The sequence below is a fragment of the Sarcophilus harrisii genome, chromosome 2 (genome assembly GCF_902635505.1).
Source record: "Sarcophilus harrisii chromosome 2, mSarHar1.11, whole genome shotgun sequence".
NCBI lineage: Eukaryota > Metazoa > Chordata > Mammalia > Dasyuromorphia > Dasyuridae > Sarcophilus > Sarcophilus harrisii.
In genome coordinates, this window is record NC_045427.1 from 338,987,924 (window position 1) to 339,010,567 (window position 22,644).

The window sequence follows — 22,644 nt, forward strand, 5'->3', positions numbered from 1 at the left end:
GCCAGGATTAAATACATTTCTATGGAGAGGAGGCATAGCCATGAGAAGCAACTATGTAAATTGTTTTCCATAACAGTTGAAAGCCCACAGAGAAAATTGGGGAAGACTGGGAGTAGTGACATCTAGTCAAAACAGAGCACTTTTCTGTTTTTCAATTGTTTTTGATCAATTGTTTTGATTGTCTTTTGATTGATTTAGAGAACCCACAGAAAATTCACAGCCCTGTGATCAGGGAGAACAGCTGCATTCAACATTTACTCCTCTTGGTCAAGAATTCAGTTGTTGACCAAAGGAGACATCTAAGTAAATGATGTATTGATGGGAGCACTTGGGGCTAGTCCTCTTTGGCATAGACAGAAGAAATGAAAGGGATGGGTAGCCCACTCCTGATGTTCATTTCATCAGTCTATTATATCTCAGCTCAGATGTTTCATGAAGCTGTCTACTTTCTGAGATGATCTCTTTTTTTTTTTTTTTTAATTTATTTTTTTTTTTATTTAATAGCCTTTTATTTACAGGATATATACATGGGTAACTTTACAGCATTAACAATTGCCAAACCTCTTGTTCCAATTTTTCACCTCTTACCCACCCCCACCCCCTCCCTAGATGGCAGGATGACCAGTAGATGCTAAATATATTAAAATATAACTTAGATACACAATAAGTATACATGACCAAAACATTATTTTGCTGTACAAAAAGAATCAGACTCTGAATTATTGTACAATTAGCTTGTGAAGGAAATCAAAAATGCATGTGTGCATAAATATAGGGATTGGGAATTTAATGTAATGTTTTTTAGTCATCTCCCAGAGTTATTTTTCTGGGCATAGCTAGTTCAGTTCATTACTGCTCCATTAGAAATGATTTGGTTGATCTCGTTGCTGAGGATGGCCTGATCCATCAGAACTGGTCATCATCTAGTATTGTTGTTGAAGTATATAATGATCTGAGATGATCTCTTACTAGAATTGTCTGGTCTCTTGGAATTTTCTTGAACATGTCTACATTGTTGGGCCCTGAAACCTTCTACCCCACTGGTTTTCCATGACCCCTATAGCACAATGCCTTGGCTAACAGTAGAAACCAGAATTGGGTTGAGGCACCTGGGCGTGTATTCTGCTGACAGGTGTGCACTAGGTGTTCCAGCAAGAGAAATAAGTCACAGTCATGCATCAAGTATGTGCCAAGAATGGGACAAGCACTCCTCTCCATTGGAAGGACTGTTGCCGAGGCGTGTGACCTGGGGGAAATGGAGGACAGTTGGGGAGAAGATATAAGGGACAAGGGACGAGGGAGAAGTAGAGACATCATGGGAGATATCATGAGTTGTACCAAATAAAGTGTGCCTGTTGCAACCTCCATTGGGTGTGGTGACTATCTCGTCTCATGTATCTGGAGCCCTCAAAGAGTCATTGAGGTGACTAGGTAAGGAAAAGTACTGCCCAGTTAGGAGTAGCCTAACATACATAATACTTGGGCTTCTATGAGTATTTTAGTATTGGGGTAGATTTAGAGGCACTTAGCTTTCAGAGAAGAAAGAAAAAGATAGAAGGTACTTCATTAGGGTTGAATTTGATATGTCATACTTGCTATGAAAATACAGTTTGCCTAAAACTACTATAATAGTGATTATAGTTAACAACATTTAAAAAATAGACAAAAGCTAAAAACAGAATATGTTACCAAAGTTTGTCAATCTGGCAATAAAACAATATTAATGGAATGACAAAATGGAATTGTGCTTTAAAACAAAAACAGCAAAGAGTAATAACACAAATTCTACCCAAATACTCTATTATGAAAAAAAAAAACAATCTTCCTGCACATGCTTTTCTGTAATTCTAAGAACAGAATCAAAATACTTGTATCTAAATTATAAGAGAAGTAATTCTTCTGTGTTGGTGTTACCAAGTTTCACCCTATAAACATGTAATTAATTTTACAGTTGTAAGAAATACATATAGGGCTTTACCAATTAAGTTCCATAGTCATCATTAGATTAGCTCAATGTATATTGAGCCAAGTGTCGTAAATCATTTACAATTTATATTGTTGTTGATGTTCCTTATTTTTTTTCCCACCATATTTTGGCCCTCTCTCTGCTTGAGTCACTATATCCTTACATGTGAATGCTCTATATATAAGAATATAATTTTTGTTTGCTTATATTCTATATGATATTTTGGAATTTGAGGGTAAGTTTAAAAAAAAAGTTTTTTACTCATTTATTTATTTCTAAAAACCTAGGATAATTTACTTTTTTCCTGTGTAGTTTTCATTTATGATTTATTGAAATATAGCTCAAGAAAAAAATAGGCTTAAAAAAAAAAAAAGCCCATTGTGTTTCAAATAGTTATTTGGCTAAACTCCCAAATCACTCTGGCTTTCATTGAATGGCTAATAAAAGTGTCCAGCCCGACGCTGTGGTTCAAAACTTAAACGATTTTGATGGTTTAGAATGAGTATAACACCTGTCAGATTGGCTAAGATGACAGGAAAAAATAATGATGATTGTTGGAGGGGATGCGGGAAAACTGGGACATTGATGCATTGTTGGTGGAGTTGTGAATGAATCCAACCATTCTGGAGAGTAGTTTGGAACTATGCTCAAAAGTTATCAAACCGTCATACCTTTGATCCAGCAGTGTTACTACTGGGCTTATATCCCAAAGAAATTATAAAGAAGGGAAAGGGACCTGTATGTGCACGAATGTTTGTGGCAGCCCTTTTTGTAGTGGCTAGAAACTGGAAACTGAATGGATGCCCATCAGTTGGAGAATGGCTGAATAAATTGTGGTATATGAATATTATGGAATATTATTGTTCTGTAAGAAATGACCAACAGGATGATTTCTTTTTTTTTTTTTAATTAAAGCTTTTATTTTCAAAACATATACAAAGATAATTTTTCAACATTGACTTTTTTTTTAAATAGCCTTTTATTTACAGGATATATGCATGGGTAACTTTACATCATTAACAATTGCCAAACCTCTTGTTCCAATTTTTCACCTCTTACCCCCCACCCCCTCCCCCAGATGGCAGGATGACCAGTAGATGTTAATACATTAAAATATAAATTAGATACACAATAAGTATACATGACCAAAAACGTTATTTTGCTGTACAAAAGAATCAGACTCTGAAATATTGTACAGTTAGCTTGTGAAGGAAATCAAAAATGCAGGTGGGCATAAATATAGGGTTGGGAATTCAATGTAATGGTTTTTTAGTCATCTCCCAGAGTTCTTTTTCATAGCTGGTTCAGTTCATTACTGCTCCACTGGAAATGATTTGGTTGACCTTGTTGCTGAGGATGGCCAGGTCCATCAGAACTGGTCATCATATAGTATTGTTGTTGAAGTATATAATGATCTCCTGGTCCTGCTCATTTAGGTCCTGCTTCAGGCCTTTAAGGCCTGGAGAGATTTAAACGAACTGATGCTGAGTGAAATGAAATAGATGAAATAGCATCGATTTATTATTATGGGAAAGAGTATAAGCTGAGGGTCACAACTAGTTGCTCATAAGCAAAGATGTCTTGACAGGGCCTCTCACCTGTGTGTGAGTTGCTAAATTGCTGGATTGGCTTTCCTTCCATTGGCAGATGTTAGGATTCTTACAAAGTGGTAAGTCAGTTGTCTAATTTTAGCATCATGCTTAGCAGTTCTCTAGTTCAGAATTCACACCTTTCACACCTTTAAGAGTTCACACATTAGTTCACACAATAGTGTTAGAAATTCACAAGTCAAGATTCAGTATGAGATTCACAAGTTCAGTGGAGGAGATTCATAAGTCATAGCTCTCACAATCCCACTCTCGGAGGAGGAGTCAACCTTTAAGTTCACACCTTTAAGAGATTATATATAAGAAGCTCTTGGAGCCTCAGGGAGGAGTCAGTTGAGGAGATTGAGAAGCCAGAGACTGCAATCGGGCAGAACTGGATATTTGGAAGAAGAGAGGCTGAAGCTGGAAGAGGCAAAAGACTAGTGGAGAGAGCTCTTGGAACCAAGGAGAAAAATAGGCCTCAAAGAAAGCTAACTGGGCTATTTTGAAAGAGACAGTAAAGGATTGGATTTTAACTCCTGGCTGCATTTGAGGTGATTATTACTCTGAACTGAAACGAAGACTGCTTCCAAAAGCCCCTCCAAGAAACCTGCTCCCAGAGAACGATCATATTTGAGAAAAGAGAACACTACAGGCAGATACCATGCATATGCAAAGCCCACAAGCTGCTTCTCTGAATGGTGATTGGGGATTGTCTACTGTTCACCCGCTGATCATGCTTGCAAAAATGTATATCAACAAGGCTGTATAGCATAATAAACTGGAGCTCTTTTCATATTCTATGAGACTTCTGACTCATTCATCTCACCTTTAAGATCAAAGAGCTCTTATCCAATGAGCTCTTAAAAGATGGCTACAACAATTCTGACCTGGCACAAACCCCAGCTTCAGTCTGCTCATTGGCTGGTAGAGGCTAGGAAGCTCTTGGAATGTTATGTTATAGGAATGTTATGGGAATGAATCTGCAGGAGTGATAAGCCACCTGCCCAGATAGGAGGAGAGACAGTTTATCTGAGAATGTTAAAATTTCTCCTTGAACTCAGCTTTCACATAGTCCCTTCATACATTGACTGATTTATCTACTTTTTGTTTTCATTTTGTGTTTCCTTAGCAACATCGTGATTAGAAAGCATTTAAGGGGATAGTTAATGATAATAAAATTCTTGTCTTTTTACTACTTCACTTTGGAAAAACACTGGTGTCTTTTTGTCTTTCTCTCACTTTTCATGATCTCTGTGAAAGCCAGAACATCTGGCCTGATTTCTGTCATTTTCATGGGTTGCACATTCCATACTATTTACTCTTCACAAGGAATGAGGTATATAGGGGAGAATGATTTCAGATGTTAAGGGGAAATGTTTGTAACTTCTTGCTACATACTTTACACTAAATATTTATTTGTAAAGACTAATTGATATTAATAGATTAAATGAAACTGGGGTGCCAACCACTGATGATTAAAACATACCAGAATGGGGATCTGAGCAGATAATGTTAGAGGAAAATATCCTCACTCTTTCAGGATATCCTAAAACTCTGAGGGGAAAATGTAGCTGGTCTCATCCATATAAGAGTCAGAAAATCACTCCATTTATGTATTTCTTGAATCTTCCATAAGATGGTAAGTAAATGACTGTTAACTTTTTGAATTGATCCCAGTACCAAGCACAGTGTCTAGAATATAGCAAACACTTCATAAATACTAATTTTTTCATATATATAATATATATGTATATTTCTAGTTATGTATAAAACATTTTTTACATTTTTAAAGCTTAGTATTAAATATTAAATATTTTCTTTCACTTTAATTTTATATTACTTTGCTGAAAGGATAATGGTGGTGAGTAGGGTATTTAAAACAAATTAGATAAAGCCTGGATATACTTCCATGATAAGCCAGCTTGGTAAAAGTTGGTGGCTTTGTTCCTATTGCTATATATGTAGATCCAGGCCCTGGAAAGCTGAGAGCAAGTTATGGCTGTTTTCAAAAATGTGCTATGAAAAGAGTGGACAACTCTAAGCCAAGTTACAAAGCAAGAATGTGTAGAGAGCCAGAACTCTGGAGAAGTATACTTGAAAGAAATATACTTGAAACAAGATGTTGACTCAGAGGAATTGATGAGACAGTAGTTATCTAATTTATATATACTTAGTACTTAGCATGGTGATATAATAGTTCTCTAGTTCACATTCAGTATGCTGTAATGATGTAATTGTAATAGGATATATAAGAACTGGGGACAGGAAGTCAGACAGAAGTCAGACAGGCAGATTGGCAGACTGCTGGAGAAGACTGGGTCAGACCACGACAGACACAGATTGTGTAAGAGGCAATAAAGACTTTGTACTCTATTCTTGTCTATTCTGTTGTGTCTATCCTGCTGAGACCAAGGCCTTTCCGGAGGACCTCCAGAAAGCTAGCCCGAACATTATAGGAATGAGGGGCAACTTCTTCCAGAAACAGAATTTCTGAAGGGACCAAGTTCTTTAGTTATTTCCAAAATAACTGGAAAAAGGAGGGTGGAAGAGAATTTCAACCTGAATTTCAAAACACTATTTGTGTAACTATCACTCTTTGCAGATGATATGATGGTATACTTAGAGAACCCTAGAGATTCTACGAAAAAGCTATTAGAAATAATCCATAACTTAAGCAAAGTTGCAGGTTATAAAATAAACCCTATAAATCCTCAGCATTTTATACATCACCAACAAAATTCAACAGCAAGAGATACAAAGAGAAATTCCATTCAGAATAACTGTCGACTAACATAAAATATTTGGGAATCTATCTACCAAAGGAAAGTCATGGAATTATATGAGCTAAATTACAAAAACTTTCCACACAAATAAAGTCAGACTTAAACAATTGAAAATATCAAGTGCTCCTGGATAGGTTTGAAATTAATATAATAAAGATGACAATACTCCCTAAACTAATCTATTTATTTAGTGCTATAACAATCAGACTTCCAAGAAAATATTTTAATGATCTAGAAAAAATAACAACAAAATTCATATGGAATAATAAAAGGTCAAGAATCTCAAAAAGAATTAATGAAAAAAAATCAAATGAAGGTGGTTTAGCTGTACCTGATCTAAATCTATATTATAAAGCAGCAGTCACCAAAACCATTTTGGTATTGGCTAAGAAATAGATTAGTTGATCAGTGGAACAGGTTAGGTCTACAAGACAGAATAGTCAACTATAGCAATTTAGTGTTTGACAAACCCAAAGATCCTCACTTTGCGATAAGAACTCATTATTTGACAAAACTGTTGGGATAACTGGAAATTAGTATGGTAGAATTAGGCATGGACCCACACTTTAACACCGTGATACCAAGATAAGATCAAAATGGGTCCATGACTTAGACATAAAGAACGAGATTATAAACAAATTGGAGGAACATAGGATAGTTTATCTCTCAGACTTGTGGAAGAGGAAGAAATTTGTGACTAAAGACGAACTAGAGACTATTATTGATCACAAAATAGAAAATTTTGATTACATCAAATTAAAAAGCTTCTGTACAAACAAAACTAATGTAAACAAGATTAGAAGGGAAGCAACAAACTGGGAAAACATCTTCACAGTTAAAGGTTCTGATAAAGGCCTCATTTACAAAATATATAGAGAGCTGACTCTAATTTATAAGAAACCAAGCCATTCTCCAATTGATAAATGGTCAAAGGATATGAACAGACAATTTTCAGATGATGAAACTGAAATCACTTCCACTCATATGAAAGAGTGTTCCGAATCATTATTAATCAGAGAAATGCAAATTAAGACAACTCTGATATACCACTACACACCTGTCAGATTGGCTAAAATGACAGGAAAAAATAATGATGAGTGTTGGGGGGAGTGCGGAAAATCTGGGACACTGATACATTGTTGGTGGAGCTGTGAACTAATCCAACCATTCTGAGAGCAATCTGGAATTATGCCTCAAAAGTTATCAAACTGTGCATACCTTTGATCCAGCAGTTTTTCTACTAGGCTTTATACCCCAAGGAGATACTAAAGAAGGGAAAGGGACCAGTATGTGCCAAAATGTTTGTGGCAGCCCTGTTTGTAGTGGCTAGAAGCTGGAAACTGAGTGGATGCCCATCAATTGGAGAATGGTTGTGTAAATTGTGGTATATGAATGTTATGGAATATTATTGTTCTGTAAGAAATGACCAGCAAGATGAATACAGAGAAGCTTGAGAGAATTACATGAACTGGATGCTAAGTGAAATGAGCAGAACCAAGAGATCATTATATACGTCAACAACGATACTGTATGAAGATGTAATCTGATGGAAGTGGATTTCTTTGACAAAGAAACCTAATTCAGTTTCAATTGATCAATGATGGACAGAAGCAGCTACACCCAAAGAAAAAAACTGGGAAATGAATGTAAACTGTTTGCATTTTTGTTTTTCTTCCCGGTTATTTCTACCTTCTGAATCCAATTCTCCTGTGCAACAAGAAAACTGTTTGGATCTGTACACATACATTGTATCTAGGATATACTTAGGACATATTCAACATATATAGGACTGCTTGCCATCTAGGGAGGGGTGGAGGTGTGGAGGGAAAATCGGAACAGAAGTGAGTGCAAGGGATAATGTTGTAAAAAAAAAATTACCCTGGCATGGATTCTGTCAATAAAAAGTTACTATAATAAAACAAAACAAACAAACAAAAAAAAAAACACTATTTGTGTGAAGTGACTGATTACTGTTTTCAGAAGGGGAAAGAATGACTTAGGCAGATCATCCCTTCTAGTTCTAGCTATGGAAATTGAGAGTTGACAGCCCACTGAGTGTAAGAGTGGACTGAGGCTCATTTGGTATGGAATTTACTAAGAGGTTTCTTCCAGAAATAGACAACTCAAGTCTTCCTTTTGCTTCAGTTTAGAAATAGTTTTTAAAAAGTACTTGGGAAGCTCTTTCTCTATCCCTGTAAATGGGTAGACTCAGAAAAGGAAGTCATCAATGCAGCCACCATTATGGAGGCTATAATGGAATTCCTGAAGGTTTGAGGTGCCATAAAAGTAGATTGTTAGGATTCTTACAAGGTGCAAGTAAGTGGAATTGAGGAGACAGTGGTTAAATCTAGTTTAGCATTGATTTAATCCTACAACACATAATGGTTTCCTAATGATATAATGATTGGTGTATACTCAGTGTGGAACATATAAGGAGGAGCTGTCAGGGCCAGAAAGGAAAAGCGCACTAGAAGCTTTCCGAGGCTGAGACAGATTCATTCATCGTCTACCTTTGTTGTGGCTGGAGGCTCAAGCACAAACCTTTGGAAGTTGAGGAGATTCAGAAGCCAGAGAAGGCAGTTGGGCAGAACGAAGGAAGACAGAGAAGGGGTGGCAGACTGTCCTGTGGAGAATACTGAAATCAAGATCCAGAAGGCCTCCAGAAAACTAGCTGAGCCCCAAGTGAAGGAGATAAGACTTTGAAGGACACAATAAAGGATTTGGTCTTTAACTCCTGGCTGCATTTGGGGGGATTACTGAACTGAAATGAAGGCTGCTCCCAGAAGCCCCCCAAGAAACCTGCTCCCAGAGAACATTACATTTTAGAGAAAAATATTACAGTGGGTAAAGGCTGAAGCCACCACCAGAACATGGAAAATCTGATGTACCTGGAACCATATTTTAAATATGGGATTTGACCACCTATAGCCCAGCTCCCGTGATTTTACATTTGTTATTAAAACTTTGAATTCCAGATTCTCTTCCTTCCTTTCCCCCACCCCCTACTGAGAAGGCACATGTGAAGTTATGCAAAAGATTTTCATACAAGTCATGTTGTGAAAGAAAACAGATTCCCCCTCCCCCCCCAAAAAAAAAACCCTTAAGAAAAATAAAGTTTAAAAAAAAGTATGCTTCAATTTGTATTCAGACACTCAGCCCAGACATTCTCTGGGAATGGATAGCATTTTTCATAAGTCCTTCAGAATAATCTTAGATCATTGTATTGTGGAGGATAGCAAAATCATTCACAACTGATCATCTCACAACATTACTATTACTTTGTACACAGTATATTTCATTTTGCATGAGCTCCTGGAGGACTTTCCAGGTTTTTCTGAGAGCATCCTGCTTATCAGTAAATACTATTTTGATTCATTTTTCCTAACAAGGCAGATTATGGTGGGAGGGGAATTCTTTGAGTCTTGGCATCTTCTTTTACTGGAGGGAAATCATTCTACATTTGGAAAACAGTTGGCAATCATTCATCTTCGTCAAAAATGCAATTGTTGCACATTTGATACAAGCTGCTACACAATTTCTCATATTCTCCAGACCAGCTGAGAGTTTCAGTTTTGTTTTTTTGAATTATTTGAATTTTCCTTTATATTGCCCCAGCTTAGTAGGCAGACATCTGAAAGAGGTCCCCCCCCACCATCAAATTGATTATATAATGCTAATTAGATTGGATTAGGTCATAGTGATAGAAAATTTAGTTCAGATGGTGGCTATTAGACTCTTCAGGTTTTGAAGAACCTATATTTCACATTTGGGTTTGTTCTTGGATCTTCTCAAGAGGTCCCTCCCTCAGCTTGAGATCCCCCCCTTTTTCTGACTTTTGTGCTTCTGAAACTTCTGAAGTACTCTAAAGGCCATTCCAAGATTAAATTTATCTCCCATTGCCACCTTGTTTCCTGCATCCTGAAGCTTCATAGATTACCTGTCAAATAGAGTGTATTTACACTGTTTGAACAGTGTAATCAACTACTTCCCTTAATGAACCTCTCTCCAACCACTAAAATTCTGCTTAGATTCATTCTTCAATAATTAGTATACTCTCAGTATCTCACACTTTCTCTTTATCAGTGATTCTGAACCCCTGGCTCCTGAAATATAAACCCCCATTCTCTTTCCTCAATCCTTGTGCCTTCATTCTATTCTCTTTGTCCCTACTTTCCAAATGTCCATCTTCACCTTTCAGGCTTGTTTCCAGAATTCTTGCTCCAATAATTAAGAAATATCCTTTCATCTTAAATATTTTCCTTTCTCATTCCTTCCATCATTTGATGCTTAATGAAACCTAGTTCCTGCTTGATAAAACTGATTTTTCTAATTGTCTTCTCCAATATTAGTTACATTTTCATTTATCCACTTTCCTTTTCCACAGGTTATATTGTGGAGGTCAGAATACTTATTGCTTTCCATTGCTACTTCCAGACTCTCCCTTTACCACTGTCATTTAGTAAACTGTCTTTTGAGTTTTACTCTATTCAAATTTATCATTCAATCCATATTCTAGTGGCAGATATTTATCAATCTCAAGAACATTATTCTCTTTTTCCCTCAATGAATTCAGTGCCTGATTTGCAGTCTTTCCTCTTCTTTAACTTCTGCCCCCATTTTTTTTTTTTTGCCCATTAAGAAGTTTAATTCCCTGAATTTGTGAAAACACAATGACCTAGCAATGACCCTCATAATCATCCCCATCATTATCACTCAAATCACAGTCCTTTTCTGTTGACAATGTTAATCATGACAACCATCACTCTTCAGTATATATGTCATTGGCAGTTAGCATTTTTTTCATTTAAAAGTATTTTATTTTTTCCAATTACACATAAAGATAATTTTCAATATTCCCTTTTGTGACATTTTGAGTTCCATTTTTTTCTCCCTCCCTTTCTTTTTTCCCCTCTCCTCAAGACAGCAAATAATCTGATATAGGTTATACATGTACAATCGTTTTAAATATATTTCCATATTAATCATGTTGTGAAAGAAAAACCAAAATAAAAGGGGAAAAACTATGAGAAAGAAAAAAAAGTGAAAATAGAATGCTTTGATTTGCATTCAGTCTCCATAGTTCTTTCTTTGGATGCAGATAGTATTTTCCATCTCAAGTCTATTGGAATTGTCTTAAATCACTGTATTGCTGAGAAGAATCAAGTCTGTCTTTCTGTTACTATATATAATGTTCTGATTCTGCTCATTTCACTCAGCATCAATTCATGTGTTAGCAGTTAGTATTTTTAATGAATCAAGTCACCACGTAGGTGTTTTATTTTGAGAAAAGTGAAAAGCCTTTCCAGAGGTACATAAAGTACATTTTAGATATAGAATGGATTGGGGGGTCTCTTGAGTGGGGCCATTTTTTTGGACTCATCACATACAGGTTTGACAAATTCAAGCTCATCACCACTATCACTGTTATCCTTCATCTTGGGACTCTCTAGAGGAACTCTTCATTTTTAAGATCTGAGGAAAAACTTCAGTGATGCCTTCCAAAGGTCAGACTTGGATATATTGCTATATCAACTATTGTGATTACATTCTATAGTTTTTTCACTGTGTGGAGATTCAACAGTATTTGGTATATATTTTCAGTCCACTCAGCAGAATGAATTGTATGCGATCATTCTAGCTCTTACTTATTATCCAGGAGACATAAATATAATATCTGATTCGGCCTATTCAGTAGGTGTGGTACAAAGAATTGCCACAGCCCAAATAAAATTTGCAGCCTCTAATATATATCAGCTCTTTAAGAAACTTCAAGAGCAAGTGAGAAAGCATCCAGGTAAGATCTATATATTACATGTCCATTCTCATAGTGGACTTCCAGGTCCCATATTTGATGGCAATTCAAAGGCAGATAGCCTTCTAACTATGTTGGTCAATACCCCTTTGTTCCAAGAAGCTCAGGCATCTCATTCTAAATATCATCAGGCTGCTCAAGCTTTACGTTTACAATTTGGAATAACAAAAGAGGAAGCTAGGAGCATAGTAAAAGCCTGTACGGCTTGCCTTCCTTTCCACGCTCCTACAACTGCCTCCAGGGAAGAACCCTCGTGGTTTGAGACCCAATGAAATCTGGCAAATGGATGTGACCCATTATAAATCTTTTGGTCGTCTGTCTTTCATCCATGTTGTGGTAGACACCTTTTCAGGATTCACTTTTGCAATGCCAGCAGCAAAAGAGACAGCCCGAGTGGTCACTGAATTCCTCATACAAGCATTTGCATTATGGGTGTGCCACAAGCAATAAAACAGACAATGGTCCTGCTTATACTTGAAACATTTTGCACACTTTTGTGCACAGTATAAGATTTTACACACCACGGCATACCTTTTAATCCTCAAGGACAGGCAATAGTGGAGAGGAGAAACAGAGATATTAAGACACTACTCCAAAACAAAAGAAAGGGGAGCCACAGGTAACCCTAGAGAACTTCTAAATCTAGCTCTTTATACTATTAACTTTGATTTTTGACAAAGATGCACTGGCTCCGGCTGACAGGTTTTATAACCCACGGAAGGTCAGTGTTCAGTGCGAGCAGCTCCACTATCTTTAGATAATCGCCAGGTGATGTGGAGAGACCCAGAAAGTGGTGAATGGAAAGGACCAGATAGGCTAACTGCTTTGGGAGAGGGTTTGCTTGTATCTCTACAGGTGGAGAAGGAATCAGATGGGTGCCAACGAGCCATATTCGCCTTGTCCATCGCAGAGAGAGAGCAGACCTTTGAAACAAAGGAGAAGACCCAAGAAATATCGGGTGGTGCTGTTGCTGATTGTGCTCACCATTGAAAGAGTGTGGCAGTTATGGCGTTTGACTCATGGACATCAAAGATTGTCGGACTTCAAAACCCTCAGGAATCATTGGATTCTCTGAGCCATAGGACTCAAAACCCTCAGGAATCATTGGATTCTCTGAGCCATAGGATTGAAAACTCTCAGGAATCATTGGATTCTCTGAGACATAGGACTTTGAAAACCCTCAGGAATCATTGGATTCTCTGAGCCATAGGACTTGAAAACTCTCAGGAATGATTGGATTCTCTGAGACATAGGACTTGAAAACCCTCAGGAATCATTGGATTCTCTGAGACATAGGACTTGAAAACTCTCAGGAATCATTGGATTCTCTGAGACATAGGACTTGAAAACTCTCAGGAATCATTGGATTCTCTGAGAAATGATAAGACTGTTACAACACTTCAAAATCTGCTGGAATCATTGGATTCCCTAACACATAAAAAGACTTTTTCAGGACTTCAAAAACTCAGGGGGATCATTGGATTCCCTGACATGTGAAACAATGGACAATAGATTGGTTTTGGACTATCTCTTGGCTGCTGAAGAAGGTGTATGTGTGACTGTTGTTTACATACCCACCTTCTAGGACTTCTGGTGATCTTTTCCAACACCATGTTGATTTATATTGTTTGCTATTCTGCTACTTGTGTGTACAATTCATTTTTGTTACACCACATCGAGCCTGCACTGACTGAGGGGAGGGTCATCCCTAATAGCCTCTGCGTTATTGCTATGTGCTTGTATAATACCTCCCATGCTGATGGGTTTGTGCATAATAAGACCCTTCAGCCCAGAAACCCGCTAGCAACCCCCATTTCCCTTTGGTGCTTTTCATCTCCCTTCCTGAGATGTCAGGGAGGGCGTGATCATCTCCTAGTGCTTTCACCGCCTTTCCTGAGAAGTTAGGAGGCTGTGATCACCTCCCTTGGGCTCTGACCTCCTGAGGAGTCAGGGATGGCATGACCACCGGTGTTCTAAAATAAAAGAAAGCGGGAAATGTAATGGGCTGAGGTTTGAGCTGATGCACTGAGGTCCCAAGTACATGAGGCTAGATAGTAATTGGGCTATACTCTATTAATATACATGATTGGATTAAGAATGGTCCCTGCCCACTCTCCTTGCAAGTCCTGATGTGTTGTATAGGAAATGACGATTTTGGTGGGTGGAGGCAGAGAGGGAAGAAGACAAGCTGGGAGAGATTGGGCTGAGTTCGAGACTCCGAGCTGCTGGTTGTGTGGCTGCTGGTCGAGCTAGCTTCTTGACTCAGCTGCACACATTGCTATCGCCGATTCTCTTCCACCTCCGATCCTTCTTCACTGAGAATAAAGACTGACGATTTTCCCCTAACCTGAATTCCTGTCTCGTGCTGATCTTAAAATACACGATCTTAACACCACGTAGGTGTTTTATTTTGAGAAAAGTGAAAAGCCTTTCCAGAGGTACATAAAGTACATTTTAGATATAGAATGGATTGGGGGGTCTCTTGAGTGGGGCCATTTTTTTGGACTCATCACATACAGGTTTGACAAATTCAAGCTCATCACCACTATCACTGTTATCCTTCATCTTGGGACTCTCTAGAGGAACTCTTCATTTTTAAGATCTGAGGAAAAACTTCAGTGATGCCTTCCAAAGGTCAGACTTGGATATATTGCTATATCAACTATTGTGTGATTACATTCTATAGTTTTTTCACTGTGTGGAGATTCAACAGTATTTGGTATATTTTTCACAAGGATCCTTCTCTAAGTACAGAACCCAACAGCTTCAGTGCTAGATGGACCTTCCTTTAATCTAGTAAACTTCATTGAATAAGCACAGTGTCTTGCTGTATCTAATCCAGCTCTAAAATTGTGTTCTTTCTCATTCAAACTTATGATCTGGATGTCAGAATAGTGGTTTTCCTGATAACAAGGGATTAAATTAGGAATTCAGTGTGCTGAGAACAAGTTATGGGAACTGGGCTAACTCTGGTGTTCTATTAGTTCTGTACATGTCATCAAATCAAATGCAAGGAAGCAAGGATTCACCAGAGTCATAATATGAGGTAATAGTTAAAGATCTCTCCCTGGGGTCTAGATAGTCTCTAGTGTCTTTATGTAATCTATAAATGTTCTGTGTTAATATGTTCTCATCCATATTCAGTCCAACAAGAATGGCAATGTATTCATGATAATAGTCAATAACTATAGCATCTAGTGTTTGACAAACCCAAAGATCCCAACTTTTGGGATAAGAATTCATTATTTGACAAAAACTGCTGGGAAAACTGGAAATTTGTAGGGCAGAAATTGGACATGGATACACACTTAACACCGTACATCAAGATAAAATCAAAATGGATCCATGATTTAGCCATAAAGAATGAGATTATAAATAAATGAGAAGAAAATAGGATAGTTTACCTCTCAGACTTGTGGAGGAGAAAGGAATTTGTGACCAAAGAAGAACTAGAGATCATTATTAATCACAAAATAGAAATTTCGATTATATCAAATTAAAAAGCCTTTGTACAAACAAAACTAATGCAAACAAGATTAGAAGGGAAGTGACAAATTGGGAAAACATTTTTACAGTTGAAGGTTCTGATAAAGACCTCATTTCCAAAATATATAGAGAATTGACTCTAATTTATAAGAAATCAAGCCTTTCTCCAGTTGATAAATGGTCAAAGGATATGAACAGACAATTTTTAGATGATGAAATTAAAACTATTTCCACTCATATGAAAAAGTGTTCCAAATCACTACTGATCAGAGAAATACAAATTAAGACAGCTCTGAGATACCACTATACACCTGTCAGATTGGCTAAGATGACAGGAAAAGATAATGATGAATGTTGGAGGGGATGTGGGAAAACTGGAATAGTGATGCATTGTTGGTGGAGTTGTGAATGAATCCAACCATTCTGGAGAGCAATCTGGAATTATGCCCAAAAAGTTATCAAACTGTGCATACCTTTTGATCCAGCAGTGTTACTACTGGGCTTATATCCCAAGGAGATACTAAAGAAGGGAAAGGGACCTGTATGTGCCAAAATGTTTGTGGCAGCCCTGTTTGTAGTGGCTAGAAACTGGAAATTGAATGGATGGCCATCAGTTGGAGAATGGTTGGGTAAATTGTGGTATATGAATGTTATGGAATATTATTGTTCTGTAAGAAATGACCAGCAGGATGAATAAAGAGAGGCTTGGAAAGACTTACATGAACTGATGCTGAGTGAAATGAGCAGAACCAGGAGATCATTATACACTTGAACAACAATATTATATTGGGATGTATTCTGATGGAAATGGATATCTTCAACAAAGAAAAGATCTAATTCAGTTCCAATTGATTAATGATGGACAGAATCAGCTACAGCCAGAGAAGGAACACTGGGAAATGAGTGTGAATGGTTTACATTTTTGTTTTTCTTCTCAGGTTATTTTTACCTTCTGAATCCAATTCTTCCTGGGCAACAAGAGAACTGTTCGGTTCTGCACACATATATTGTATCTAGGATATACTGTAACATATTTAACATGTATAAGACTGCTTGCCATCTAGGAGAGGGGGTGGAGGGAGGGAAGGGAAAAGTGGGAACAGAAGTGAGTGCAAGGGATAATGTTGTAAAAAATTACCCATGTATATGTACTGTCAATAAAAAGTTATAATAATTTTTAAAAAAGAATGTTAGAAATCATGGACAAAGAAAGAAATATAAATTAAAGCAACTGTGAAATTTTAACTTATACTCGTCAGATTGGTAAAGATAATAAAAAAAGCAAAGTATAGCTGTTGGCTGTGAGAAGATAGGCATAATAATGCACTGTGGGTGGAACTATGAATTGATTCAACTATTCTAGCATGCAATTTGGAACTAAACTTTAAAGTCACTAAACTCTGTACAGCTTTGATCCTATACAACTACTAGGCACATACTCTAAAAAGATCAAAGGAAAGAACTTATATATAGGAAAAAAATTTTATAGAAATACTTTTTGTTGTTGCTGAGAATGGGAAATAAGCTAAGTATCTTATCAATTGAGGGGCTGATGGGTAGTACAGTCGAGTGTAATAATCCTGGTGTCTGGAACTCATCTTCCTGAATTCAAATCTGGTTTCAGATACTTATTAACTGTGTGACTCTTGATGAATTTCTTAAGCTTAATTGCCTTAGTTTCATCATCTATAAAATGAACTGGAGAAGAAAATGGCAAAACATTCCAGTATTTGTGCCAAGAAAACTCTAAATGAGAGGTTACAAAGAGTTGAACAGGGCTGAAATGACTGAACAACAACAAAAATCAATTGGAGAATGACTGAATAAATTATTGTATATGAATTATCAAGCCAATAAGTATTTATCAAGCACCTACTATGTGCCAGGTACTGTCCTAAACTCTGAAGATTCACAGGTGGTAAAAAAAAAAAAAAATAGTCCCTTCTCTCAAGAATCTCTCATCTAATGAGGAAGACAACACACAAACAACTATGTACAAATAAAATAAACATATGTATATATAATCAACTGGAGATGACCTTAGAGAGAAGGCACTAAATTAAGGGAGTACTGGGAAGTACCTAATGTTATGCCAAAGTTCCCTTTTAATGTGATCCAGTTTCTCTAATGGTCCTATTTAGTTATTCTTCCTTAGGTTATAACCTTTCCCTCTTAATGTTTGAGATAAAGGTTTTATAGACATTCCTTAACGTTTGACAAGATAAAGGTTTATCCATTTTAGATGTCATTAGAATATCATTAACCTCCCTCCATTAGGTTATCCCCACCTAGGTACTCTATTATGTCATTGTTCTTGTTATTCTATAAAAAACTCGCTGCCCCGATAGTGGGGGCTAGACTCTTTGAGATGATAGTCTCATTTAGCCCTGGGATCAACCATGGATCCATTGGTCCCAGTATTTCTCTCCATTTAATAAACTAACTATTGAATGGCAAACAGATGGAAAGACAGGAACCATTTTTCCTTTAATAATAGATGGCTTACATATTAACTTGTAAGGTAGGGATATATTACATCAATTAGGATCAAAATCACCACAGATTTTTGGGAGGGGTCATTGCTGCTGCGACTTCCATTGCTCCAAAAGTGACTTGGACTACCTGACACACCAATATGGGTGGAGCAATGGCCCGTAACCAAAACAAAAAACAAAAAACTAGCTGCTCTACATCAATTAGTACATGAATCATTAGAATTAGACACATTGAGGAAACAAACAGCCCAAGGAACTCCCCTGTATTTGTTATAAAGAAAAAATCTGGAAAATGGAGAATGTTAACAGGTTTGAGACAAGTAAACTCAGTCCTGAAAGACATGGGTTCTTTACAAGCAGGTTTGTCATCCCCAAACATGATCCTCAGATTGATTTTACTTTATCCCCCTTCACCCTGAAGACAGGGATAAATTTGCTTTCTCAGTACCATCATATAATTTTCAAGGACCTGTGAAATTTCAGTGGAAGGTATTACCACAAAGTACGAAAAACAGCCCTACCATATGCCAATGGTATGTTGATAAAACTATTAGCAAGATAAGGAAACATTACCCCGATGCAGACATCCTTCATTACATGGATGATATTTTGGCTGGTCATTCACAGCCTGAGGATTTGGAGGAGATGTTACAAATGACAGAAAACTTATTGTGCACCAAAGGTCAAAGTGGCCTCTGTACTCTCTTTTGGCAGAGTTCCATAATCTAGCACTTTCTAAAATGGAGAATCAATCAGGAAAGAAGGAGCTCAGGTAAGCAGGACTACAGACACCCAGTCAGTAAATCTCTTAATGGAGAAACTAAAAAAAAAAATTTACCAACTAGCAGCAACTTTATTTTAGAAGAGCTTTGATGGAAACAAATGGGAGTATGATGTCCAAATTTGTTGCCCAGACCTTCCAAAAGTAGACTGAATTGTACTGAAAAAACCTTAGCGTTCAAGTTAGTAGACTGCTAAAAAGTCACTCCTTTGGAGCTGTAGTGAGTTGGGGACAACCTGAGGTTTATAGAATAGCACTAGAAATCGATAGGTCCTTGTAAAGAAAAACCATTACAATGACTTGAGAAGTCAGAGACAATAGATATTTACCTTAATGGACTCTTTAAAAAAAAAAAAAAAAGACTACCTACAAAGCACAAAGACTGTGAATCAGAAACTGATTCAAAAGTGACTTTTACAATGAAGAAGAAACTATTAATCTAATATCTTTGTTTAGACCCAATTCTAAAAGGGGGAGTAGATTGAATCTAAAGGCAGGGCCTTTCCTACAAAAAAACTTCAGACACTGAGATTCCTAGGGCACATACTTTACAGAACCTAGTAATAATTATAGACTAGATCCTTCCCAAATTCTGATACTGAATCCAAAACTAGTTCCAGGGAGTACTACAGCTAATACCATTAACTTAGCTGAGATATATGGGCAAATCAATCATTAGGTCACAAGAAAGCTAGATCTGTGTATTTTGTGTTCCAAATTAACCTATAATGTTACAAATGGAACTAGGAATGCAATTACACATATAGCTAGATAATAATTCCAGTATTTACTCACATAATGTTCTTTGCATATAATCACATGTTTAGTGACATACAAATTAATTGTTTCATGCACTGGGTTGTGCTACTGCTTTGGTATTTAGGTGTGCTATATTGTATATCAGTATCATACAAATAATGCAGGTACTGGTTCCATTACTTCGTAGCAAATAGAGAAGAAATGAAAGTCAGGTCAAATTTTATGTTCTTGGGCTCAAAAATTTTTGCAGATGGTAATTGAAGTAATAAAATTAAAGATGTATGCTACTTGGAAGGAAAGTTATGGCCCATCTGAAAAGCAGAGACATTCCTTTGATAACAAAGATCTATATAGTCAAAGCTATGATTTTTCCAGGCAAAACATTGTCCAAATGTAAGAATTGGAATATAAGGAGAGCTGAATGCCACAGAATAAATGCTTTAGAATTGTGGTACTGGAGAAGACATTTGAGAGTCTTTTGACAGCAAGAAGATCAAATTAGTTAATACTTAGAGACATTAATTCACGTGATTCACTGGAAGGTCAAATACTGAAGCTAAATCTTAAATACTCTGACCATGTAATTAAAAGATAGGACTGGTTGGAAAAAGCCCTGCTATTGGGAAAGATTGAAGGCAAAAGAGAAGGGGATGGCAGAAGATGAGATAAACACCCTTTCTTTCAAAGCACATACAAGCTTCAAATAGCCATTATTTTCTTTGGTCTAAGAAAGGTCAAATGACCATCTTTTTATTAACATGCTGGCATAATTAAAAATAATTAAATAATTCAGAAATTAATGTCGCGCACTAAAGAAATGCTTAAAGCACAAAAGACTCAAAAATGCATTAAGATATGTTTTAAAACAATAAGGCATCATTGTAATCTACAAAAGATAAAGGATACATTGTGAGACTGATTAAATAAATGTCTCACTTTCACTTCTAACTTATTCTGTCTGAACAACCAAAAGGTTGAATGTTCTGGCCAGTCAAGTAATGATTAGCACTTTTGTTTTCCTTTGAGTTAAAACAGCTTTCTAGTGGTTTCTTCTAGAGATGCTTCTTTACCAAGAAGGAGCTGTAATTGCAAAAGCTATCCATCGGAATACTACTTGCTGAACAATTGGCATTTACTCAGGAACCCTCAAAGTCACAAGGTAGTTACAAAGTCTAGAAATATTTATCTCTCAGGATCATGACTGTTACCTCTGTGTAGGTAAAGAAGCACAAAGAAAAACAGGCAGACAAAGAGTTGAGATCCATATGAAAATTGCCATTGCTTTGTAGAGGTAATAGTTGCCATGGCCACTGTGAAATTTTCTTTGTAGTTACCAAAGCCATTCTAAATAAGATTATCAGAAGAGAAGGAAGGAAAGAAGTAAAGAATTTCTCTTCAGTTCTTTATAGTACTAGGAAGATGAGTTCTAAGAGATCAATTGAAACACTGCATTTTTAAAAAATGTATAAGAGTAGGATGAAAACTTTTAAATTCAAAAGTAAAATTATAATTTTGCTTGTAAATTGTTTGTATTTGAAGTGCATTTCCATATACAGATTTTTTGCAAATGAAGCATGTGTCTATGGTCTTGTTACAATATTTTGAGGTATCACAGATGTGGCATATTTTTATTGAATATCCACATCTTCAGTTATGGTTACTGTAACTTCTAATTTGCCATTTGAACAAAATCCAATGAGCTCCTCACTCACTGTTTGAATGTTTCCTTGACAGTTAATTATTTGTCGTTGATTTGTTTTTCAATTGTGTCTCTTTGTGACTCCATTTAGAATTTTCTTGGCAGAGATACAGGAGTGATTTGCGATTTCCTTCTTCAGCTCATTTTACAGATGAGGAAATTGAGGCAAATAGGATGAAGTGACTTGCTTAGTATCATACTACTAGTAAATACCTGAGGCCAGATTTGAATTCAGAAGATGAGTCTTCCTGACTCCAAGCCTGGAACTCTATCTACTGTGCCAACCCAAATTTTGGATTACAGACTTTTATATATATGATTCAGCTTTCAATAAACTTTTAAATATATTATTCAGCTATCAATGAAGATCATATCTAGAACTTTTCAGAAAGCATGTATAGGTCATCTCCTACTCTTTTCACTGTTTTCACTGAATTTCATACCATTTAGTCAAGAACATTTTTTCCTACCTTATTCTTGTAAAATAGGATAGTGTGGGCTTTTGCTTAGTATTGTTCCCTGCTAAAATCTGAACATTTGGATGGTGTATATTGGATTTCTTTCACTGGCATGATATTGCCATCACTTGAGGTTTCTCTGTAGATTTCAAGACCAGAGTTTCGTGCTGCAATGTTATTGTTTTTTCTTTGTTGTTTCTGGAAGTTCTCTATGGTTCTGATAAATAGTCCCAACTATGATGCACCTTCGTTTTGCATGCATCAGTGAAAAAATCAAATGATGTAAAACAATTGTCACAACTTATATTGAAGGGTGAGGCTTTTTATTTGTTTGTTTGTTTGTTTGTTTTTTTTTGAACACTGGTTTTGTGAATTTCAACATTACAGCTGTAGGTTCACTGATATGGTTCCTTCCAGAATCATATTTTATCAAGTATGAGAATATTTTAAACAAAGATATTTTTGAATGTTCTACTGTCAACCAAAATTTCAGGCCAAATTTGACTGGATTTGAAATATGTTGAATAAATTTACAATGTGCCTTTGCAAAGCAGCAAGTTTGTTGACTGTTATATGTATATTACTTATAACTGCCTTCCTGAAATTTTTTGGTAAAAAGATTCCACAGTGAGGATGCTAAACTAACTAGACTAACTTTTCTTGAAATAAATTTTGCTTCATTTTTCAGATCAAAACAAAAGTACTTCAGGACATCTAGGCATATGTGGCATAGTTTTACTGAACAAAGGATACTTCTAAAAGTTATTACATACTTTTCAAAGTATATATTTTTGCTGAGATAATTGGAGTTAATGA

General features: G+C 36.5%; 1 pseudogene; it reads right to left on the reverse strand.

Annotated features, from left to right (window-relative positions):
* Nucleotides 1–14,560: 14,560 nt before the first annotated feature.
* On the reverse strand, nt 14,561–18,752 carry LOC111720687 (annotated as a pseudogene).
* Between the last annotated feature and the right edge of the window lie 3,892 nt (nt 18,753–22,644).